The 9,373-nt window shown below is 38.9% G+C and overlaps 1 protein-coding gene across 2 annotated transcripts in view; it reads left to right on the forward strand.

The window, feature by feature from the left end:
- Nucleotides 1–8,249, forward strand: part of IRS1 (insulin receptor substrate 1) — an 83,469-nt gene extending 75,220 nt beyond the window's left edge. For both annotated transcript variants that reach the window (XM_043992306.1, XM_043992305.1), the window contains one exon: nucleotides 7,197–8,249. The gene's annotated coding sequence lies outside the window, so the exon portion shown is untranslated. The remainder of the gene's footprint in view (nucleotides 1–7,196) is intronic.
- Nucleotides 8,250–9,373: the final 1,124 nt, after the last annotated feature.

Below are 9,373 nucleotides of genomic sequence, written 5' to 3' on the forward strand. Positions count from 1 at the left end.
TTCAAGCTAGGTGGGGGAAAGACAATAAAGGGGGCAGCTAAGGTGGCACAGTGGATCGGATACTGGCCCTGGTATGGGGGGGGAACCTGAGTTGAAATCTGGCATTAGGTACTTATTTATTAGCTGTGTGACCCCGGGTAAGTCAATTAACCCCAATTGCTGCTCCCCACCCCTCCAAAAAATAAATAAAACCAGAGTGTGTAGTGGGAAGAATTTGGATTTGAGTATGAAGGAGTTAAGTGCTTAGGGCAGTGACAGAGATCTCAAAGGATAAGAATGAAGAGGAAGTTATTGGATTTATCTAAGAGGAGGTCAGTGATGACCCTTGAGAAAGTTTCAGTGGACTGGTGAAAATGGAAACCAGATTGTGGAGGTCCCAGAATGGAATTGGCATGGAAATAGAAGCAACAGCTGTGGACTACCCATTTCAAAAAATTGTGTCTATGAATAGGAATCCAGGATTGTAGTTTGAAGGTATTGAATCATTAAAAAAAATGCTTAAGGACAGATGGTCAGATGTAGAATGTCCAAGCTGTTTAAATTCTGAAAGAAGTCATTCAAATGATTAATTTGTGAGTGAACAAAAAGGTATTGTCATCTGTATATGGAGATGACACCTCGGACCCACTATCAGCAGGACGTTCCTTTTTTGGGGGGGTTACCCCAATTGTAATCCCCTTGCCCAGTCCCCATGTGAGGTATGCATTTAGGAGATGGTTGTAGGGATTTAGACGTGATCTGTGATCATGTAACAAGAGTATAGCTAGCTGGGCCATATGGGGAAAGAACCTGTGATCTAGGACTCACTAGTCAACTGAGCAAGTTCCTTCAATACAGCCTATCTGTGATCTCATTTATGTGGATATATCTTTAGTACTTGTGCCTATTTACAGATAAGGGGGTCCACCCCATGTCTTAGGGATTTCTTCATTTCTCTTGACATTGCAAGGATACCAGTGGAATGACAGAGCTTATTCATTGCACAGTCCTTTCTCTTGCTACTAACAGCTCATCCCCACCATGTTCCTCTCCATTGTGATTTGGGCAACCCTAAAATTTAATTCTTTGGAGAGCATGGTCTAACATGATTTGCATTTCTGTAATATGTTTTTACTAAGTTTTGTTGTTCTGTTATTTTCAGTCGTGTCTGTAACCTCATTTGGGGCCTTCTGGGCAAAGATACCGGAATGGTTTGCCATTTCCTTTTCCAGCCCATTGTACAGATGAGGAAACCTTAAGGCATGCAGGGTTAAGTGACTTGCCCAGGGTCACACAGCTAGTAAGTGTCTGAAGCCAGATTTGGATTCACAAAGATAAGCCTTCCTGACCCAGGCCCAGCATTCTGTCCCCTGTACCACCTAGCCACTCCTTTTGCTAAATTGAGTAAGCAAAATGAAAGAATGCAAATGATACCATTACTTTAGGATATTTAACCTTCTTGTTCTTAGATTCTGCTTAGCTTATATTTACCATATCCAATGGCATACTCTTTCCTTTGGATTAAGCCATTGTTTTACTTTAAATAGTTGAATTTAATTCCTAGAATTATTTTTCTAGCTGAACCTTATGTGAGACTTCAGACAGTGAGCTCCATTGAAGAAAACTAATTAGTGCAATAATCTTTAAGTGTAGTTAGTCTATCCTCAGTAAAAAAAATAGCAATTACTAATAATGCTTTCACCAGATGTGCACTGCTGTGTCACACATTGCCATACAAATTGTTGGTAGATTTCAGGGGTTGTAAACACACCCTTAAATAAATAGTTTTCAACCCCATCTGGATTACTTTGATGGTGCTTATTAGATCCAGTTTTGTAACCGTGCCACATATTAGCTGCTTTCATAAAAAAAAAAAAAAAACAATCCAGTACAATGAAGCAACTTGAAAAGTAGCAAAAGTCTTATACATTTTTTCTCTTTTTTTTAGGAAAAAAAACCCAGTTTATTATTATTTTTTTTTACCTTTGTTATTTTTCAATGACACTTCCCCTTGTCCCCTGCCAACAATGAAATTTCCCCCTTGTAATAGAGAAGTATTTACTCTAAACCAAGATATTGAACGCGTCTTAACACCAAGTGCCTCAATCCACACCTGTATTCCTCCACTTCTCTGCCAAGAAGAGGGATCTAGGTTTCACTGAATTTCCTTTCAGTGGTCTTTGTGTGGATCAGAGTTCTAATGACTTTCAGAGGGACAGCTAGGTGGGACTAGGTAGGTAGAGCTCTAGACCTGAAGTCAGGAAAGCTCATCTTTCTGAGTTCAAATCCAGCCTCAGATACTTCCTAGCTGTGTGACCCTGGGCAAGTCACTTAGCCCTGTTTGCCCCAGTTTCCTCATCTGTAAAATGAAGTAGAGAAGAAAATGGAAGACTTTCAGTAGTTCTCTTTATTGTGACCATTGTTCTTTCATTTATACTTTCTACTCTGCCACAGTTCATAAAAGTCTTCTTCCTTTTGACTTTTCTAGGATGGTTTTATTTTCCAGAAACTTGAGAACTTAGCAGTGCGTTAATGCAACTGGTTTCCCACAATCCCTCCACCATGTATCATTTCCCTTGGTTTTTTTTATCTTTTCCAGTCTGACTAGTGTGAGGTAAAAACCTCAATTGTTTTAATTTCCATTTCTCTTATTTTAGGTATTTGGAACATTTTTATATAATTGTCAGCAGTTTGCATTTATTTTTTTCAAAATTGCTTATAAATATTCTTTCACCCATATCTCTTGGGGAATGGCTCTGCTTGTAACAGTTTACTATATATCTTGGGTAGCAGATCTTTATCATACATATTTTCCTGGAATATCTTTTCCCTTGCAACTGACAGCTTCATTTTATTCTAGTTAAATTGATTTTATTCCTGCAAAAGCTTTTACATTTTACATAATCAAAGTTGTCTATTTTGATCTCCTCTCTTCAAGTCTCATACTCCTCTTTCCCTCTCCTCTGCCTTGCCCCTCATCATCAGAAAAAAAAAATGGCTTCAGCAAGTATGGTCTAGTAAAATGTGAATTTCTACCATATGTGGTAATGTAATAATCCATAAGTTTCAGTGACCCATCTTAAAAGGATTGACCTTTTCTCGAGTATTGATGCATTTGTGAACTCTCAAAGCCTTTTGTTTTTTATCACTGTTAATGGTATTAATAAGTTGGTATTATGGTAATAGAAGGTGCAGTAAGAAGGCCTAATGGGATATGGTTGTGGGGATATGGCAGTATGACAAAATAGTTTCCCGCCACAAAACCCTGTGACTGTTGGGGGTATCATGTTACTTTGCTCACAAGTTATCACAGGATGATGTAACTCATGAGAGTTGATCCTAGGAATGGCAAATGGTAGAGAGGAAAATTTCATGCTCTTTTTCTCTAAGGAAATGTTTCACATTTTACCATGCCTAAAGATTTGGGCCCATCAAATGAACTTACCATAGTTATTGCTTTCTGTATTTTTGATAGTATTTCTGAATCATAGAAATTTATGATGGTATATCCATACGGTACTTAGTGACTTGCTTTCTAACTTGGTTTTGGTGGTAGTGGTGGTGATGGGTGTGTGTGTGTATTTATAGATATGATCTCACAATGAGAGTAAATTAATAAATATCTTGAAAACCTAATATCAAATAAGTATTGTCCCAGTAAAGGAGTTACCAGGAAGACCAAAGATTCATTCCAACCATGATGACAGAGGCCCAAACATTGGGAACTGTGTTATCTTGTACATTTTCCCAAATATCCCAAGTTGGTAGTCTGTGTTTAGATTAGGAGAGTAGATTTCACATCTAGAAATAGCTCATTGGGGGGCAGCTAGGTGGCGCAATGGATAGAGCACTGGCCCTGGAATCAGGAGAACCTGAGTTCAAATCCAGCCTCAGACACTTAACACTTACTAGCTATGTGACCCTGGGCAAGTCACTTAACCCCAATTGCCTCAATAAAAAAAAAAAAATAGAAATAGCTCATTGGGAATCAGATCTGTTGAAAAAGTTGAGGGATTAAGTTATGTTTGAAGGGTTTTGGTAAAAAATGAGGTTGGTGACTTAGCCCAGTGCTTGGTACGTAGTAGTCACTTAATAAATGTTTATTGACTGACTGGACGTGTATACATACAAATACCAATATACATATATATGTATACACTCAAGTACATGTGCATGTGCACACACACATGCGCACACACACAATGAAACACTTTATTGTATATATTCAGATAGCAAGTGCCTTTGAAAGTGGTTGGAGCTTTTTTAGCAGACCCCGATTTCCTTCTTGCTTTTGGCTCCTATTAGAGAATCTCAGGAGAACTCCAGTAGTTGCTTAGCATCGACACTGAGTGGCTTCCAATGAGCATTAGTAGAGGCTTTGCCTTAGAACGATTTGAGAACACTTGCTGTTTTTCAGGTGTAGGTACGTCCATACCAGCCCATAGATTGCCTCTTCTCTCTCTTGATTTCAGCTTATGTGCCAGAAATGACTTGAGTGTATTATTTAAAGCAACTCAGAGCAATAAATTTTAACACTTACAGTGAAGCTCTTCATTGCCCTTCCCCCCAAAGCCCCCCAACCTTATCCCTTGTACAACCAGTGCAGGTTCGAGCATGTGCTCACGCAGCTCACCGGGTACAGTTTGTTCCTCTGCTGAGCTATTCATTGAGCACTTTTGGAAGTGAGCCAGATATGAAATACAAAACAAACCATGCACCCTTCGCTCTTTCCCCGTTTAAATTAAGCAATTTCTTTGTTTGTCACCAGTCCTGTAATAAAGTATGGCATGACTGTCTAATTTTAGGCCCCTCGCTTCGAAGCCCTGTTCGGTAAGCTGGATGGAGATATTCTGGGAGGAACATTCCAGTCGGCTTGCTAGAGGGGTTCAGGAGAAAGTTGAGAGTAAATAAGAGATCTGTGAGATAATTCTCCAGGGAGTTTCCCAGCATACCACACATCATTTGCAAAGATAGGCTTCCCTTTCACTTGAAGGACCACACAAAGTAAATTCTGTTCCTTGGCAATTAATGGGCACAGGACAGGGAGGCCTTTTTAAAGTTTTTACCTTGGTGTCTCTATGGCAAGTCTTTATTTGCAAGTGGGGAAAAATAGACTGTTTGCCTATCTTTTAGTAGCAGAGTTCATATTTAAAATATACACAACTCCTCTCATATATAAGCCTATAATCCTAGTTTCATGAGTTTGGACTTACCTGAAAGCCAGAGTGTAAATATTAGCAAAACCCCCCTTCAGAGAGGAGATGGGGCAGAAGGCAGGGAGTGGGGAGAGCTGGGGTGGTATTGTTAACTTCTTCACTGCCTTCTTTGCCTAGCTTGGAGATCTGGAGTTTCCTTCTTAGAGACTTAGCTGCAGACTTGGGGTGATTGATAGGAGTGTGTTAAGAGCATTTTTTTAAAAGAGGGACTCGGGTTATAAAAGGCATCTGTTTGTACCCCGTTTTGTTTAAAGGGAAATGAATAACACTTCTTTTTTTGTAAGTATTGCCTTCTTGAATTGGAGGTACCATGCTACAGGGAAAAGGTCACAGGCTGTGGAGTCAGAGGGCCTGGCTTTAAATGCTTACCACTTGTGTGATTACAAACACATTTCAGCCTCTCTGTGCCTCAGTTTCCTCATCTGTAAAATAAATGATCTCCAGGGTTGCCTTCTACCTTCAAACCCTGTGCTATGTAATCACATTTCTCACCTTCTCAATGGGTCAGGACAGGGATGGTGGAGGGAGAGAATTTGGAACTGAAAATAAAACATTTTTAAAAACCCCAATATAAAACATATTATTGGGGCAGCTAGGTGGCACAGTGGATAGAGCACTGGCCCTGGATTCAGGAGGACCTGAGTTCAAATCCAGCCTCAGACACTTAAAACTTACTCACTGTGTGACCCTGGGCAAGTCACTTAACCCCAACTGCCTCACCAAAAAAAAAAAAGGAAAAAAAACCATATTATTATTGTTGTTCAGTCGTTTTTCAGTCATGGCTGGCTCTTTGTGAGCCCATTTGGGGTTTTCTTGGCAAAGATACTGGAGTAGTTTGCCATTTCCTTCTCCAGCTCATTTTACAGGTGAGGAAACTGGGGCAAACAGGGTTAGGGGCCTTGCCTTGCCTGAGGTCCCACAGTTAGTAAGTGTCTGAGGCTGCATTTGAATTCTGGTCTTCCTGACTCTAGTCTCTCTCTATCTACTGAGCCACCTAGCTGTCCACACCTCCCCGCCCAAATCCTGTGATGCCTTATTATATGTCTTGTCTTCTCCATGATGGGAGGGAGTAGGGGGAGGGAAAAACTTTGGAACTGAAAATAAAACGTTAAAAAACAAAAATAAAATAAATTCTATGATACTTTATTGAACTGTACCCTTAAACCTAAATTTGAATGAGCTTTCTTCTTAGCTATTTGTTGTTAAACTGTCTTCTTTGATTCTTCCACCATCCCCAAATTCTTCTCTTAAGAAGTGATACATTTTTATTTTTCTCACTTGTTTTTTTTTTTTTTGGACAGGGCAATGAGGGTTAAGTGACTTGCCCAAGGTCACACAGTACATATCAAGTGTCTGAGGTCGGGTTTGAACTCAGGTCCTCCTGAATGCAGGGGTGGTGCTTTATCTACTGCGCCACCTAGCTGCCACCTCTCACTTGATTTTTTTGTTTTTTGTTTTTTTTTTTTTGGTGAGGCAATTGGGGTTAAGTGACTTGCCTAGGGTCACACAGCTAGTAATTGTTAAGTGTCTGAGGCCGGATTTGAACTCAGGTCCTCCTGAATCCAGGGCCGGTGCTCTATCCACTGCGCCACCTAGCTGCCCCCCTCACTTGATTTTTAACAAAAACTTGTGTCCACAGTGTGTGCCTCTAGGATAGACTTCTATCTTTATAAAGGCCCCTTCTCATCCTTCTCTCTCACCTCCCCCCCAAAAACATTGCAGGGTTGCGTTTTTACCCAGTAGTTGCCCACATCACTGCCTCAATAAGTAACTGAGCCTCTTGTTATTTGCTTTTTTTGAAAATATTACTGATTTGTTTGCCTGTTGAATGTTTGTTAGCTTTAGGTTTTACATTTTGGTAAAGTCATAATGTGCAGTGTTTGTTGTGTCTGGCTCCTTTGATAGCTCATCATGTGTCAAGCCTCCCCTTTCTAAAATAATCATTATTTGCAGTGAAAAATGCCTGATCATAACTTTCTTTTTTTTCTTCTTCCATTGCAGAATGATGACCTACACAACCTCAGCAAATCCTCCTTAACTCATGGGTATTCAGACGCCAAGTGTTTCATGTCTCACAACTAGGACCTCACATCCTCTTCCTCAGTAGATGGTACGATGCACCCAGTTCAGTTTGTTTACTTAACACAAACCTCAGGAGTCCGTTGACTGAACTGCACATTCTCTGTTGTGCCAAGCAAAAAAAAAAAAAAAAGCACTGTGACATCAGTACAAGGAGTCTCCACAGCTTCATCGGCAACCACGAGGACCTAGCTGGCCACAATGAACTGATGTGCCCACCACTATTGTCAGATGAGACTGGGTTTACTATTAGCACATTTACACAGTATGCTAAATTTCATTTGCTGCTGAAAAACCTGTTTGACAGATCATCATTGTAAATTATTACATACCAAACTGTTGACGTTGGTTGGAGAGTATTAAATATTTAACATAGGTTTTGATTTCTATATGTAATTTTTTTAATTAAAATGTAACTTTTTTTTCCTATAGCACATCTTTTTTTTGGATGTGGAACTGAGGTACACTATGGTCTGTTGTAAACAGAGTGGGGAAACTGCTTAAAATAAGGCTAATGAGAATAGAGTAGGGTACTATTCTTGTTTGAAGATTGTAATTCAGAAAATAATATAATATTATTCCTAGGTCTGCAGATGACCCTCGATTGTACAGCTATATTTACTGATAATATCTCTTGTAACATAAACCTGATGTTGATCTGAGTTCCTTACAATGAAATCATAATTTTATACTTCTCTTATAAGACAATAGTAGGCCATGTTAACTAAACTGAAGACAAATTTTCTATACCTGGTATTTGCAACTGTCAGTTTGAACTTGGCAAGTGCACAGAAACAAAAATAAGACAAAAAGAAATCAAAGTCTTCCATTGTATATATTGTAAAAAAAAAAAAAGAAGAAGAAGAAGAAAGAAACATGGGGATCCCTTCAAATCCAAATCTCTCTTTGGAATGAACAGTGTGGGTGTTTCTAAATTCTGGAAATCTCTTTGCGTAATAAACTAGATGCTGTTTATCTTTTTTTTTTCCTTTCCCCCTTCTATAAGCTATTTCCATTCTCACAGATGTTTTTTTCTCTGTGCACACATGCAAATATTTCATTTCCCATGCTGTCTTGAGAATGGCAGCAGGACAAGTGAGTGCTTGCTAAACGAAATTAAAATTCCAGAAATGTGTTTTATGATAGCTCGGACAACATCTCACTCGACTAAAGACCTTTATCTCATGTTTCCTGAGACCTTTCAGTGTAAAGCTTTTAAAAGAATATAATTAGACTATTTTACTTAAAGGACACTAACTGGCCACTTAGTGATTATTTAATAAAATATGAGTAAACCAGGAATACTGATGCCAATGGAGCATCAGAGCAGTCCCAAAACAGTTCATCCTTTTCTTGTTTGGGAGATAAAAACATCCTGGGAATTTTTTTGTGTGCGTGATCGAAGAAATGGCAATGAATCTACCTTTAAAGTAAGAGGCCTGATTACAGATTTTTATATTTTCACTGATGAACTTTCTAATACTTTAGTGACTTAACTTAGATACCAGGCTCCCTCTGAAGTCAGTAGCAGTTCTGTATCAGAGGGCCCCAACTTTTTTTTGTGGGGACGAGCTATTTTTTATTTCCTTAAAACTTGAAATCACTAGGGAGAAGAGCAAGATAGAGGCCACTGCCCACAGTCATTGACTAGTTGAGAACTCATGCACTAATCTCATGAAGAGGGATGGTGATGAAGAAAAGAGATAAATGAATATCCCATCATTCTCCCAAAGCCTGTGCGAATGTTACATCAGCTGAATGGCATTTGTCTCAAAGGGTGTTGTACTCTGATTCATCATCGTAGATCCCAATATTTTGCATGTTCAACAGTGGCTGAAATGAATAGGCCTGTAGTTATAAACAATTTAAATATTTTTAAAGACCTTACTGAATATGATTACTGTTTGTAGAAATTCTCTCTATTAATTTTGAAAAACCTGCTATGAAAGACTTCTTACTTTTTTATATATAAAAAATAGACTTCCATAATTGAGCTGACTTTCATTAGTCACCTGTTTTGACTCATCTTTTTAATAGTATAGGGAACAAAAGCAAGCTCTGCTGTTCTCTTCCATTAAGAACTCAAATAGTTATAGAGA

Source organism: Dromiciops gliroides, chromosome 3 (assembly GCF_019393635.1).
Source record: "Dromiciops gliroides isolate mDroGli1 chromosome 3, mDroGli1.pri, whole genome shotgun sequence".
In the NCBI taxonomy this organism is placed as follows: Eukaryota; Metazoa; Chordata; class Mammalia; order Microbiotheria; family Microbiotheriidae; genus Dromiciops; species Dromiciops gliroides.